The following is a 13,481-nucleotide window of genomic DNA, read 5'->3' as shown; positions in this document are numbered from 1 at the left end:
AGAAGGTTGGGAGGAGACATGATCAACGTGTTTAAATACTTCAATGAATGTCATAAGGAAGAGGGAGAAGGCTTGTTTTCTGCTGCCCTGGCGACTAGGACTCGATGGAGCAATGGATTCAAATTACAGGAAAGGAGTTTCCACCTGAACATTAGGAAGAACTTCCTGTTGTTCACCATGGAACTGGAGCTGCAGTGGTGCAATTGGGTAAACCCTTGTGCCAGCTGAACTGCTGACCTGAAGACCTGAAGGTTGGCAGTTCAAATCCGCGAGTCGGGGTGGGCTCCCATCTGTCAGCCCCAGCTTCCCATGTGGGGACATGAGAGAAGCCTTCCACAGGATGGTAACACATCTGGGCATCCCCTGGGCACCATCCTTGCAGACAGCCAATTCTCTCACACCAGAAGTGACTTGCAGTACATTCTCAAGTCACTTCTGACACAATTAAAAAAAACAATGAATTCTCTGCCTCAGAGTATAGTAAAACTTCCTCTCACTAAATACAGCACTTTACCTACCTCACTCATGGGTTTTTACAATTTTTACTCCTCGCACTTGGCCCAGCTCACCCTCGTTTAAATTCTTGTACTGTTTTTATACTCTGTTTTATTATGTTGTTGTTGCCACTTTATTTACTTATTATGTTATTGTATAAGCATTTTTATTTGATGTTGCCATGTGTCTCGCATGTATTTTATTTTGCTTTATTGTAATTGCTTGGACTTGGCCCCATATTAGCCGCCCCATTTGGGGAGATGGAGGCGGGATGCAAATAAAATTATTATTATTATTATTATTATTTATTCCTTGGAGGCTTTTACACAGAGATCAGATGGTTATCTGTCGGGGGTGTTTTGATCGTGCTTTTTCTGCATGGCAGGGGGTTGGACTAGAATAGATGGCCCGTGCAGTGTCTTCCAACTCTGATTCTCAGCCACTCATATGGATAATTTTGGATTTTTCAGCATTTCACAAAATTCCAAAAAAGGGATGCTCAACCTGCAAGCATGTATCTATACATAATTCGTACTCACACCCTTTTTCCATAGAAATTATGGGGAAAGCTTTTCCAATCCTGCAGAAAATTTGAACATTCAATGACATCCTGATTTGAAGTTGTAGGTTTTTCGGGCTATATGGCAATGTTCTAGAAGCATTCTCTCCTGACATTTCACCTCCATCTATGGCAAGCATCCTCAGAGATGCCATAGATGCAGGCAAAACGTCAGGAGAGAATGCTTCTACATGGCCATATAGCCCGAAAAACCTACAACAATCTAGTGATTCCAGCCACGAAGGCCTTCAACAATATATCCTGATTTGAAATATGGCAATGTTCTAGAAGCATTCTCTCCTGACATTTCATCTGCATCTATGGCAAACATCCTCAGAGATACCATAGATGCAGGCAAAATGTCAGGAGAGAATGCTTCTACATGGCCATATAGCCCGAAAAATCTACAACAATCTAGTGATTCTGGCCATGAAAGCCTTCAACAAAATATCCTGATTTGAAATTAATAAAATATTGCACTTACAAAAGCTGGTATCATATAACTTTGCAATTTACCCTTTGATGTCTCAAAGCAGATGCACTTCTTTTTATAGACATCACCGTTGGAAGTGCAATTACATTCAGTTTTCAGAAATCAACTTTACTAGATTTAGTCAGGTTTTTCACTAGTCAGAAAACTTCTTCTCTAAAGGGAAAACATTTTCAATATTCATAGCAATGCAAACAGATCCTTTATGTTTTCAGTGAAAGGCAGCAGAAGCGTCTCACATGAGTAACACCTTCCACTTCGTGCCCAGTGTTGCCTTTCTGTCAAATAATCTCGTCCGATAAAAACAAACTTGTCGGCAGGTGAAACTTCTCACAGAACAGAGATCAAAATCATTAACCTCTTCATATCTACACATCAAGCTGCTATTCAAGGGATGTTTACAAGAACTGGTTGAATACTTGGTAACTCCCCAATGATCAGATGCTAAGTGGAATAGGGTTCATGTACTATTACAGTGGTGTGGAAGGGGGAATTTCCTCAGGTGCAGCTTTTTCCCCCACCTCTTCAAGACGTGGTTTTTCCACTGATCACTACCAAAATAGCAGCAGCAAATTAGCATCTGATCTCACACAGTTAGACATTCATATGAAATCTATATTAGTTTTGCCAGATCAGAACTAATAATAATAATAATAATAATAATAATAATAATAATAATAATTTGTACCCCGCTACCATCTCCCCAAGGGACTCGATGCGGCTTACATGAGACCGAGCCCACAATACATCAATACAAGCAATAACAACAGCAATAAAAACAATTAAAATAAAGCTCATAAACAAAAAAGCAATAAACAATGACACATTTAAATCTATGGTTGGGCCAAATGTAATTGAAGTTTTAAAAATAATGCTAGGCATGAACAAGATAGGAGAGATGGGGCGTTGGTGAGAGCGTACAAACAATCCTAAATCAGTGTAAAGTGCATTTAGAGGACATAATGCTGAGATTTCATTATTCTGGGAAGGGACACTGGAATAACCACATTTCCAGGCTCCTCTTAAAGACTGCCAGAGTTGGGGCATGCCTGATGTCCTTGGGAAGTGAGTTCCAGAGTCGAGGGGCCACCACTGAGAAGGCCCTCTCCCTTGTCCCCATCCATCATGCCTGCGATGGGGGTGGGAGCGCAAGCAGGGCCTCTCCAGATGAACGAAGAGATCGTGTAGGTTCATACACAGAAATGCGGTCCCAGACCCTGAGATTTTAGGGACATGACCTGGAGATGGAGCAAGCAGAAATATATAGTTTGGGAAGACGAGGCCCCCAGTGACAGATAATGCAAAAGGCCCTGCCCTAAACTACATTTCCCAGAATGCAATGCTCATTTGCTCAGCATCCGAAGGACCCAATGATGGCTGCAGCCAGCCAGCCATTAATAAATGAAATTACTGAATCTGCAAAGAAGACTAAAGTAAATAAGTAATAGTATAAATCTGTGCTAAGTTGAAGTTATGTGGTTGTGTGTCATAAAGACAGATAGACATTCAAGGGTGCACTTTTTGGGGGGGATAAATTGTTTTTGTCTAAACTTTTAAAAATCCAGAGATGCATGAATCTTTCTGAAACTTCTGGGGATTGATTCCCTGGTTATCTTGTGCATTGTGTATAAAATTCAAGTAGATAGCTTTTGTAGTTTTTTATAATTGTTTATAAAAATATTGAAAAATGAAACGTTCAGAAATTTGGTGGGCTAACAGTGGTAGATGATTTTAATATTGAATGTAAATTTTATTTTTTTTAAATATGTATCAGTTTTAATTCAATGGATTTTAAGCTTAATGTTGTATGTGGTTAAAGACATTGGATCATTGCCATATGTAAGGAGTCCCTGGTGGCGAAGTGGGTTAAATCCTTGTGCTGGCAGGACTGAAGACCGACAGGTCACAGGTTTGAATCTGGGGAGAGTGTGGATGAGCTCCCTCTGTCAGCTCCAGCTCCCCCTGTGAGGACATGAGAGAAGCCTCCCACAAGATGGTAAGACATCAAAACATCCAGGTGTCCCCTGGGCAACATCCTTGCAGGTGGCCAATTCTCACACCAGAAGCGATTTGCAATTTCTCAAGTTGCTCCTGACATGGAAAGAACCTGGAGATGACCTTCTGCGCTGTCATAGAAGTGATACTACAAAGGATAGCCCCTGATTATACCATTAAATAGGATAAATTATCATCAACCACATTTACAGAGGGTACACCATTAAAACAACAACACCCAGTCTAAGTTTTGAAGGTACCACTCTCAACCTGAGAACTAGAGAGGATGATCTAGACTTTTAAGAGCTGAGAGCCCTTTCTACACTGCATGTTATATTTTCTCAGTTTTGAGGGGTGACTGATATGGATAGAGAGAATGCGTCAACGATACTAATAGTGTATAGCATGCGCAGGCAAAGAATGGCTTTGGAGTTTCATGTGTCCTTCCCAATATCGATTTTGTAGCCTTCATCCCCTAGAGATTCTGTGGCCTAGACCATTCATCAGGAGAGACATTTCATTTTTAGTTAGCTAGTCATATATATCCCTTGCATTTCTAACCTGTTTTTCAAACTGATAATAAACTTCCAAATGCTTCTAGCTTTTGGGTTTTTTGTTTTTTGTTTTTGTTTTTTGGTAGTCCATACAGAATCTAGTAGAGGTATCCATAAAAAGTTTTCCCTTGACATGAAGTCCAGTCATGTCCAGCTCTAGGGGGTGGTGCTCATCTCCATTTCTAAGCCAAAGAGCCGGCGTTGTCCTTAGACACCTCCTAGGTCATGTGGTTGGCATGACTGCATGGAGCCACATGCAGAAGCGGTACCTATTGATCTCATATTTGCATATTTTCTAACTGCTAGGTTGGCAGAAGCTGGGGCTAACAGTGGGTGCTCACCACACTTCTTGGATTCGAACTGCCAACCTTTGGTCATCTAGTTTAGCAGCTCAGTGGTTTAACCCACTGCACCACCGAGGGGCTCCTGGAGGTATCCATATTTCACAATAATAGTGTTGCCTGGAAAGAGTCAAAGATCGTTTTATTGCTTCAATGGCTAAAGAAGGATGACAGGGGGAGAATCCCAGATCTGACATGCCATCCATTTATAGACACCCGTATTTTATACACATTTGAGAATAACATTGGTACAAATATAATCCACTGTCAAAGTACATTTATTGTTGTCATGTTTTACAGCTTGTGATTGACAGTGTGAATGGCAAGAACTTTGATAAAGTTTGCATAGGCAAGTCATTGATTTTAATAGTTTTAAATTGCTTTTATATGAACTTTATTATGTGATTTAACCTGTTTTTAACTATGTATTTATGTGTGTTCGGCATCTAATTGTTGCCAGTCTGTACACCTGAGTCGCCTTCAGGCTGAAAAGGGCGGGATAAAGGGGTGGTAAATAAATAAATAGGAAGAAAACCTGATTCTATCCGCTGTGTCTGAGTCCATCCCCTTTAGGCTGCAGGGGGCTTCCCGAGACGGAAAATGGATGCTAATTGGGAACACTATTGGGGAGGAATGACCCTTAAGTGATGAGATTTTCTAATTCCTTCTAAATCGGTGGCTCTCAACCTTCCTAATGCTGGAACCCCTTAATACAGTTCCTTAGGTTGTGGTGACCCCCAACCATAAACTTATTTTAATTACAACTTCATAACTGTAACTTTACTACTGTTATAAATCATAATGTAAATATTGATATGCAGGATGTATTTTCATTCACTGGACCAAATTTAGCAGAAATACCCGATACACCCAAATTTGAATACTGATGGGGTTGGCCGGGGTGTGATTTTGTCATTTGGGAGTTGTAGTTGCTGGGATTTAAAGTTCACCTATAAGCATGCTGAACCCCACCAATGATGGAATTGAACCAAACTTGGCACACAGAGCTCCCATGACCAACAGAAAATACTGGAAGGGTTTGGTGGGCACTGACCTTGAGCTTTGGAGTTGTAGTTCATCTACATCCAGAGATTACTGTGGACTCAAACAGTGATGGATCTGGACCAAACCTGACACGAATACTTAATATCTCCAAATGTGAACATTGATGGAGTTTGGTGAAAACAGACTTGATATTTGGGAGTTGTAGTTGCTGGGATTTATAGTTCACCTACAATCAAATAACATTCTAAACCTCACCAAGGATAGAATTGGGCCAAACTTCCCACACAGAACCCTCATGACCAACAGAAAAAACTGTGTTTTCTGATGGTCTTTGGTGACTCCTCTGACACCCCCTTGTGACCTCCCTAGGGGTCCCGACCCTCAGGTTAAGAAATGCTGTTCTAAATGAAACAATGAAGAGCAGGGCTACAATGATGAGCTTTTGGATTACTTTAGTTTATTTCAAATGCTGAAAACCGAGTTCAAAACATAATTATTTGTAGTCAAATAACTCAATATAAGGAAGAGGAGGAACAGAGTCTTGCCTTTTTCACTAGACTAATTTGTGTGTGTGTGTTTTCTTTTTCAGGCTTCTGTAAATTCAGTTAATACGTATATTCCAGGGCTTCCCTGCTTAAAATAGTAGCTTTGTGTGTTCTTTCTTATTCAAAACTTTTGCCCTCTTGTGGCTAGACCACTCTTTTTTAACCACACTGGTGTTTGTAGATTTTCACGTCCCAATTTTCACATTGGAGATTGTGGGATTGCAGGGTCACAGAGGGCCATGAGATATAGCAGAGATTGGAGAGGTATTTTTTTTCTGATGACAGTCACAGTTCAGATGTGTTGAGGGATTAAGGGATGTGTAATCCAAACAACAAGAATTGGTCTGTGGTAGTGGTTTGAGCATTGGACTGCAACTTTGGAGACTTGGGTTCGAATCTCCCCATGGCCATGGGAGGCCACTGTATGATCTTGGGCTAGTCGCACTCTCTTAGGCTCATAGGGAGGCAAATCTCATCAAGCAAACCCTGTGACAGGGTCTCCTTTGGGTCAAGACTTGAAACAACCCGAAGGCACACAAGTCTAAAAAATTAACTGCTTAATTAACTGCTTCAGGTTCTGAGAGGTATCTCTTCCATGTAGTCCTGCTGTGAACTTTCACAAGAGAGCACAGGTGCAAAGAAGGACAAGGATTTTGCACCTTGGCTAGTTATGCAGAAAGGGAAATTCATAGCAGCTGCAGTTTCCCTCTTCACCCGACTCGAAAATGCCAACCAATACTGGCTTAATTTTCCCCTCGGCAGAACTGCATTAAACTTGAAGGCAAGCTATACCAAATTTGGCTAACCAAGCTTTCCTGCCATACATTTACTCCCATCTCATGCCTAAGGCTTCTCTCTCTCTCTCTCTCTTGCTGCACTGCTCCTAGAGGGGCCAACCAAGGGCAAGATATATGGATAGTATCCTTAAAGTGACTGGCTTGACTCCAAAGGAGCTGGGGGTGGTGACAGCCGACAGGGAGCTCTGGCATGGGCTGGTCCATTAGGTCACGAATAGTTGGAAGCGACTGAACAAATAAACAACAACAAGCTCCTATGTTATCTTCATCATCTTGTCTTGGAAGTGATATCGTTAAGTTCTCATAGTAATTTGCCAATCCCCGTTGAGTCACATGCATGCTCTGATCCTAAAAAGATGGGGAAGCAAATCCCATACTTTAAATTTTTTTATTGTCATATGTAGTGCTGAAAATTATGTCCTGAAATCCGTATACATATGGAACAGTTATCTTTTTAAAACAAATTCCAACCTATGAGAATATTGAAAACTTGTGAATCACATCTCTTGAAATAATTATTGAACTAGAAACCTGTATAAACTGCAACAACAAGCCTTTTTCACTTTTATGCACCAAGAATGTGTTGTTCTTGCTAAAACAAGTTAACATTTTTACCCCTCTGGAAGCTATAGGGTTTGTTTTTTGTTTCCATATGTGGACGTTTAAAATATTTTGTGAATTAAGAAAACAAACTCGCAGATACACCTGTAAGTACCTGCATGAAAAGGAAGGTGGGAAGAAAGAAGGAATGCAGCAACATCTTTAAATTAACTGATTTACTTAAGCACAAGCTTTTGTAGATTCCAATCAATTTGCAGATCTATACTTGCAGGTAGAGTTAAGCTTTTAACTCAGTGATTTTTAACCTGTGGGTCCCTCTCTAAAGAAATAAAGCTGGACCCTCTCTTCTCCTTCAAAAAATAACTGAAGACTTACTTTTGTTCACTAGGGGCCCTTCCACACAGTCCTATACCCCAGAATATAAAGGAAGGAAATCCCAAATTATCTGAGTGTGGACTCAGATAACCCAGTTCAAAGCAGATATTGTGGGATTTTCTGCCTTGATATTCTGGGATAGAGGGCCCTCAGATATAGAGAGAAGGAGGATTAGATGGTTGCAAGATCACTAACTGGGCCTCTGGGTGAGAACTATATGTATTGGCTTTCCTGGTCAATACCAGCCCAATAACCTCATTTGACAACACAACCCACACTGTTTTGTGAACCCTTGCTGGCTGTTGTAAATTAATGTGGATGTTTTGTTTAGAGTTTATGTTATTATATAATTTTGTCTGACTACGTGTAGTTTAATTTATTGATGTTGGGTTTAATTTACTGCTGTTAGGCTTTAATTTGATGTTAGGTTTTCATATGTGGGGTTTTTCTTGGATTTTATGTCAGTGTTTCTTTGTTTTATGTAGACATTGAATGTTTGCCATTGTATGTTGGAATCTGCCCTGAGTCCCCTTGGGGAGATTGGGCAGAATACAAATAAAGTTGTTATCATTATTATTATTATTATTATTATTATTATTATTATTATTATTATTATTATTATATTGGCCTACAACACCCAGAAATCCATCCAGTTTACCAGCGGTTAGGATTTCTGGAGTTGAAGGCCAAAACATCTGGGGATCCACAGGTTGAGAACCACTGCTTTAACTAAGGGCCCTTTCACACAGCCCTATATCCCAGAATATCAAGGCAAAAAATCCCACATTATCTAAATGTGGGCTCAGATAACTCTGCTCAAAGCAGATAACTCTACTTTTCTGCTTTTCTGCCTTGATATTCTGGGATATAGGGTTGTGTGGAAGGCCCTGAATTATATGCTCACTAATAGACATATATGAAGTTCATATATGAAGCTTGAAGTTCAGTATGGGTTCCTTTGGCAGAAATTGGCATATAAAACATCCCCTGAGTTTTTTTGGGGGGGGGGGGGGCTGAGTCTGAGTGAAAGAGGGTCTAGCCTAGCAAACCTTTTGTATCATTACCCCAGTACCACCATGCATATGGGATATATTGTGTATGGTGATCAGATCATGATATGAATAAACATAACAGTTTAAATAATGCACCAGTAAGGCCTTTTCGCGAGCCACCATGAGAATTTCGGGGGGGGGGGGGCTGAAGCCCCTCAAGCCCCCCCCCCCCCCCCCGCTACATGCCTGCCTGTGGCACCTTCCTTTATTGGATATTGTATATGTATATTCACTCTCTTCTCTTGCACATGCAGAAATAAGATCACCACTGGGGGGCTGTCATAAGCTTTCACTAAAAAAAAGGAAACTGCTGAACCATGTAGAATACTATTACTATGGTTTGTACACCAGTTTTATAGTAAGCTTGGACTAAGCTATGCTGTGTAATTGTGGATATAACAAAGACACAAATGTTTCTTAGCAGGTATGGAAATACAATCCCACCACCTTCAGCCCACCATCCAAAGCCAGTTGAAATTTGAATCAATTAATTCTGAAAGAAAATTGAAACAGAAGGTGTAATGTTTATTTGATGGAAGGCTATAGAGTGCTTGGTAATAAGAACTGTGATGTTATTAATAGCATTTATTAATTTATACAAGGTTTTTTTTAAATTACGCCTTTCAGATTCCTCACAACATATTGTGTTGACTGGAGGAATCTGAGAATTGTAGCTAAAAGGAGTAGCTGTTCCAGGCTCTATATATTCTAGGAACTTCCAAAACATTCAGAGACTTCCAGATTGGGGTGGGGGTGCTATTATAACTACTGGATCATACTGTTTCTGTCAATGTGCACCATTTTTTCTGAAATTGATCAAATTAAAATCCAATCTTTCTCATAATCTGAAATAAAATCATTACTGGCTATCTGGAACATGGCCATACAGCCCGGAAAACCCACAGCAACTCAGTGATTCAGGCCATGAAAGCCAACACAAAAAATATTACTGATTTCAAAACAACTGAGATCCATTGAATTATTTTGTTTTTAAATTTCTATATAACCTTAGTTTAGAAGGAACCTTTCAAAAGACCCATATCATCATAACAGACTGTAGAAAAACTTGAATCATTGTCATCCAATAACAACCATAAAGTGACACCAGGAGTGACTTGGGAAACTGTAAGTCGCTTCTGGTATGAGAGAATTGGCCATCTGCAAGAACGTTGCCCAGGGGATACCTAGATGTTTTCTGATGTTTTACCATCCTTGTGGGAGGCTTCTCTCGTGTCCCCGCATGGAGAGCTGGAGCTGACAGAGGGAGCTCATCCACACTCTCCCTGGATTTAAACCTTTCAGTCAGCAAGTTCAGCAGTTCAGTGGTTTAACCCACTGTGGCACCAGGGGCTCCTAACAGAGCAGATACAAACTCAACAGTATAAGCAGAACAATTTTGAAAGCTGGCCTAAACATCCTTCATAAATCATAATGAAACAAGGCAGAAAAATTATTTTCACTCATCTTCTAAACAATTGCTGAAGGTTTGCAAGAGGAGAAAGACACAGCTGGAAAGACAATACTGTACAACAACATTGACCTAACTAATGATAGCAAGAGGTAGTAAAAAAAACCCTTGTGCAGCACAAGGGAAGTGTAGAACCAGAGACAGTAGGTACTATCTGAGCTCAACGTTCCCCAGCCCTCCACTTGAGTGAGGCTATGATCATCCATAGCAACCCAAGTGTAGAGCATGGTGCTTGGGGAGGATGGGAGTTATCATGTTGCCTTTTTACAAAACAATATGCTTCAGACTACAATAAGTAATAAATTACTTTAAGCTCCCTTGGTCCCTGTCAACATAAAATTCAGCCCCTTTGAACTCAGTGGAACAATTCCCAACTTCCTAAAATATACATCTACAGTGCTGTAGACCTTAGGAGAATGTATTAAAGGCAACACATTCCTATTTGGAAATAGAAGACACCATTCCATTTACCTTGTATCTGGTCAGACATGATCCTTCCTCATTTTATGGAGTTCAGATATCCCATAGTTTAAGCCTCAACAGCAGACTTTCTCTGAACTTTGTCAGAAGCTGAGAGCTGTTGCTGGGAAAACTTGAGAAGGAAAGAACATGGATTTTTTGAGTGTAGGCCTTAAGTGGCCAATGCCTGTAATCTTTCTTTCCCCCTCATGTTTCCTACCAGTGATGACACCATGGTCATCTACATATCTGGGATGACTCAATGATTTTACTCATGTTTGAATCATTAAGTTGGTTTTTTCCACTTCGTGTTATGACATGGTTGATTTCTCACACAGGGTCATCAACCCTCATTTTGAATGGATATGTGAACTTATGGACTTACCTTTTGGACATATACACACCTGCCTTTCCCCCTACTTATGAAGAATGAAGGCCAACATTTCCAAGTCAGAGTACTGTATTTATATATAGCTACGTTGTCTCCAAATGTATCCCAGTTGTGATCTCAGTGGGCCAGGGAATGGGTTGGATCTAGATATACCTATGCATCAAATAGGTTGAAATGCACTGAAACAAGTGTTACATTAATTACAGCCTGGGTTCTAAGTTGGTACATGTTTTACAAAACCTGTGAAGCCTGAATATGAAGGAAATAAAGATATCTGTATACAATAAGAAACCAAAGGTTTGTGTAAGAAATACTAGCTTTATGGTTTACAAGCTTTATGGTTTATATTGCCCAGCCTTCCTTGAGATGTGTTGGATTAGAATTACCATTTCCCAAACCCAGTGCAACCAAGGATCTGAAGGAACGCTATTTTAGCTCAGTATTGAAGTGCCATCTAGCTAACAATGCAGCTTGTAAATAAGATATCCTATCAACATCTATGCCCATATATTACCCCTTTGCGCCTAATGATCCACAAAGGAAAAGTTGGTTGAGATGAGATATTTGCATTCCAGCATATAGGGAGCCCCCGGGTGCACAGCGGGTTAAACCACTGAGCTGCTGAACTTGCTGACCAAAAGGTCGGTGATTCGAATCCGGGAAGTGAGGTGAGCTCCCACTGTTAGCCCCAGCTTCTGCCAACCTAGCAGTTCGAAAACATGCAAATGTGAGTAGATCTATAGGTACTGCTTCAGTGGGAAGGTAATAGCGCTCCATGCAGTCATGCCAGCCACATGATCTTGGAGGTGTCTATGGACAACGCTGGCTCTTTAGCTTAGAAATTGAGATGAACACCAACCCACTTAATGTCAGGGGAAAACCTTTACCTTTACTGTATGCATTCCAGCTCTTAAAGAGGTTTATTAACCATTAGGAAACCACAGTAGAAATAGTTTTAAGGCTAGTTATAAAAATGGTGTCACCAACATAAAGTTCAAACCATGGCTTGGGCCAAACATTTCATCAGTAGCCTTAAGTAAAACCACTGCTCTTTTCTTAGCCTTATCCATTCTCATCTGATGTAATATAGACGGAACAATTACTCTTTCCTGGGCTGTTTTGTGCAAATCAATTCTAACACATAAATTAGGGGCAAGAACCATGTGGCCGTACTGAAACTTGATGCAGGCCTGACCAGTATAGCCAAGGAAAGTAACCAACCATGACCATTTTCAGAATATTCTATTTTCATCTCCCCTGCCCACAATCCTGAAAATAGTTGTTCTTTGCTGAGAAGTTCAGAAGCTTCTTCTCTCAATGAGTCTGCCTACTCAAAGATGCTGTGCCCAAAAAGATTTTCTATCTCTTGGCTGACACTAACTCCGTGGTTACTTACAAGGTGTCTCTTTTTGCCCTGGCAGCACAGAAAATCCGGGCAAAACTAATCTCTGATATTGCAGTTGACTGTGCTGGGGATGCTTTCAACTAATAGTGGCTGTTTATGTAGTTTTAATAATGCTGTATCTATTTGCTTTTACTTGGTTTTTAATTGCGCAGGTGTGAGTCTATACATCATGTAGTATTTTAAAGGTGCATCTTGCCATCGATATATGTAGCATTTTAATGATTTATAGGATTTTATTGTGTATTTTATATTGTATTTAATAATCTGGTGCTCATGTATTTATCTATTTGACTTGCCTTGTATGTGAAAGACCTATGGTCTAAGCATCGAATAAACTACTACTCAAAGATGTTTTTTTTTTTTCAAGTTTTAGGATTGCCCTAATCCTGCTGTTACTTCACTTGTATGAATGCTGCTATTTGCCTGTTTAAGTGCTCACATTTGGAGAAGGAGTTCACCATGAAAAAATATCACATACAAATCATTACTGTTTTGAATGCAATCCCCATTGTCTTCTACCATTGGACATGCTGGCTGGGACGAGCAACAGATATTGCAAGTATAGGCCGTAAGACAAGTCTAGTCTTGTTGATCTCAAGGGGCTTTCCTCACCTCCCAGATCAAAGTGAGATACAGTATGAACCCCAGTATTTGTGGGGAAAAGATTTTAGGACTTTGTGTGAATATGTGGGTAATAGTGAATCTTATTGCACAAATACCTTCTGGTGGAAGCATACCATAGTTATGCTGGAGGGCCAAGGATATGCCTAGAGGCCACCTTTCTAGGCATCACTAGGTCCTCCTAGAGAAGTGGTTCCCAACCTGTAGGTCCCCAGGAGTTTTGACCTACAACTCCCAGAAATCCCAGCCAGTTTAACAGCATAACACAGAACCACATGGAAGAACTAGAAAATGCTCAGAGAGGATATATTTTGTCAGATCCATGGTAATAAAACCTGTGGATACAGGGGTCATAATGTACTTTCTTT

The sequence above is a fragment of the Anolis sagrei genome, chromosome 4 (assembly GCF_037176765.1).
Source record: "Anolis sagrei isolate rAnoSag1 chromosome 4, rAnoSag1.mat, whole genome shotgun sequence".
In the NCBI taxonomy this organism is placed as follows: Eukaryota; Metazoa; Chordata; class Lepidosauria; order Squamata; family Dactyloidae; genus Anolis; species Anolis sagrei.
Note: the sequence above shows the minus strand (reverse complement) of the source record.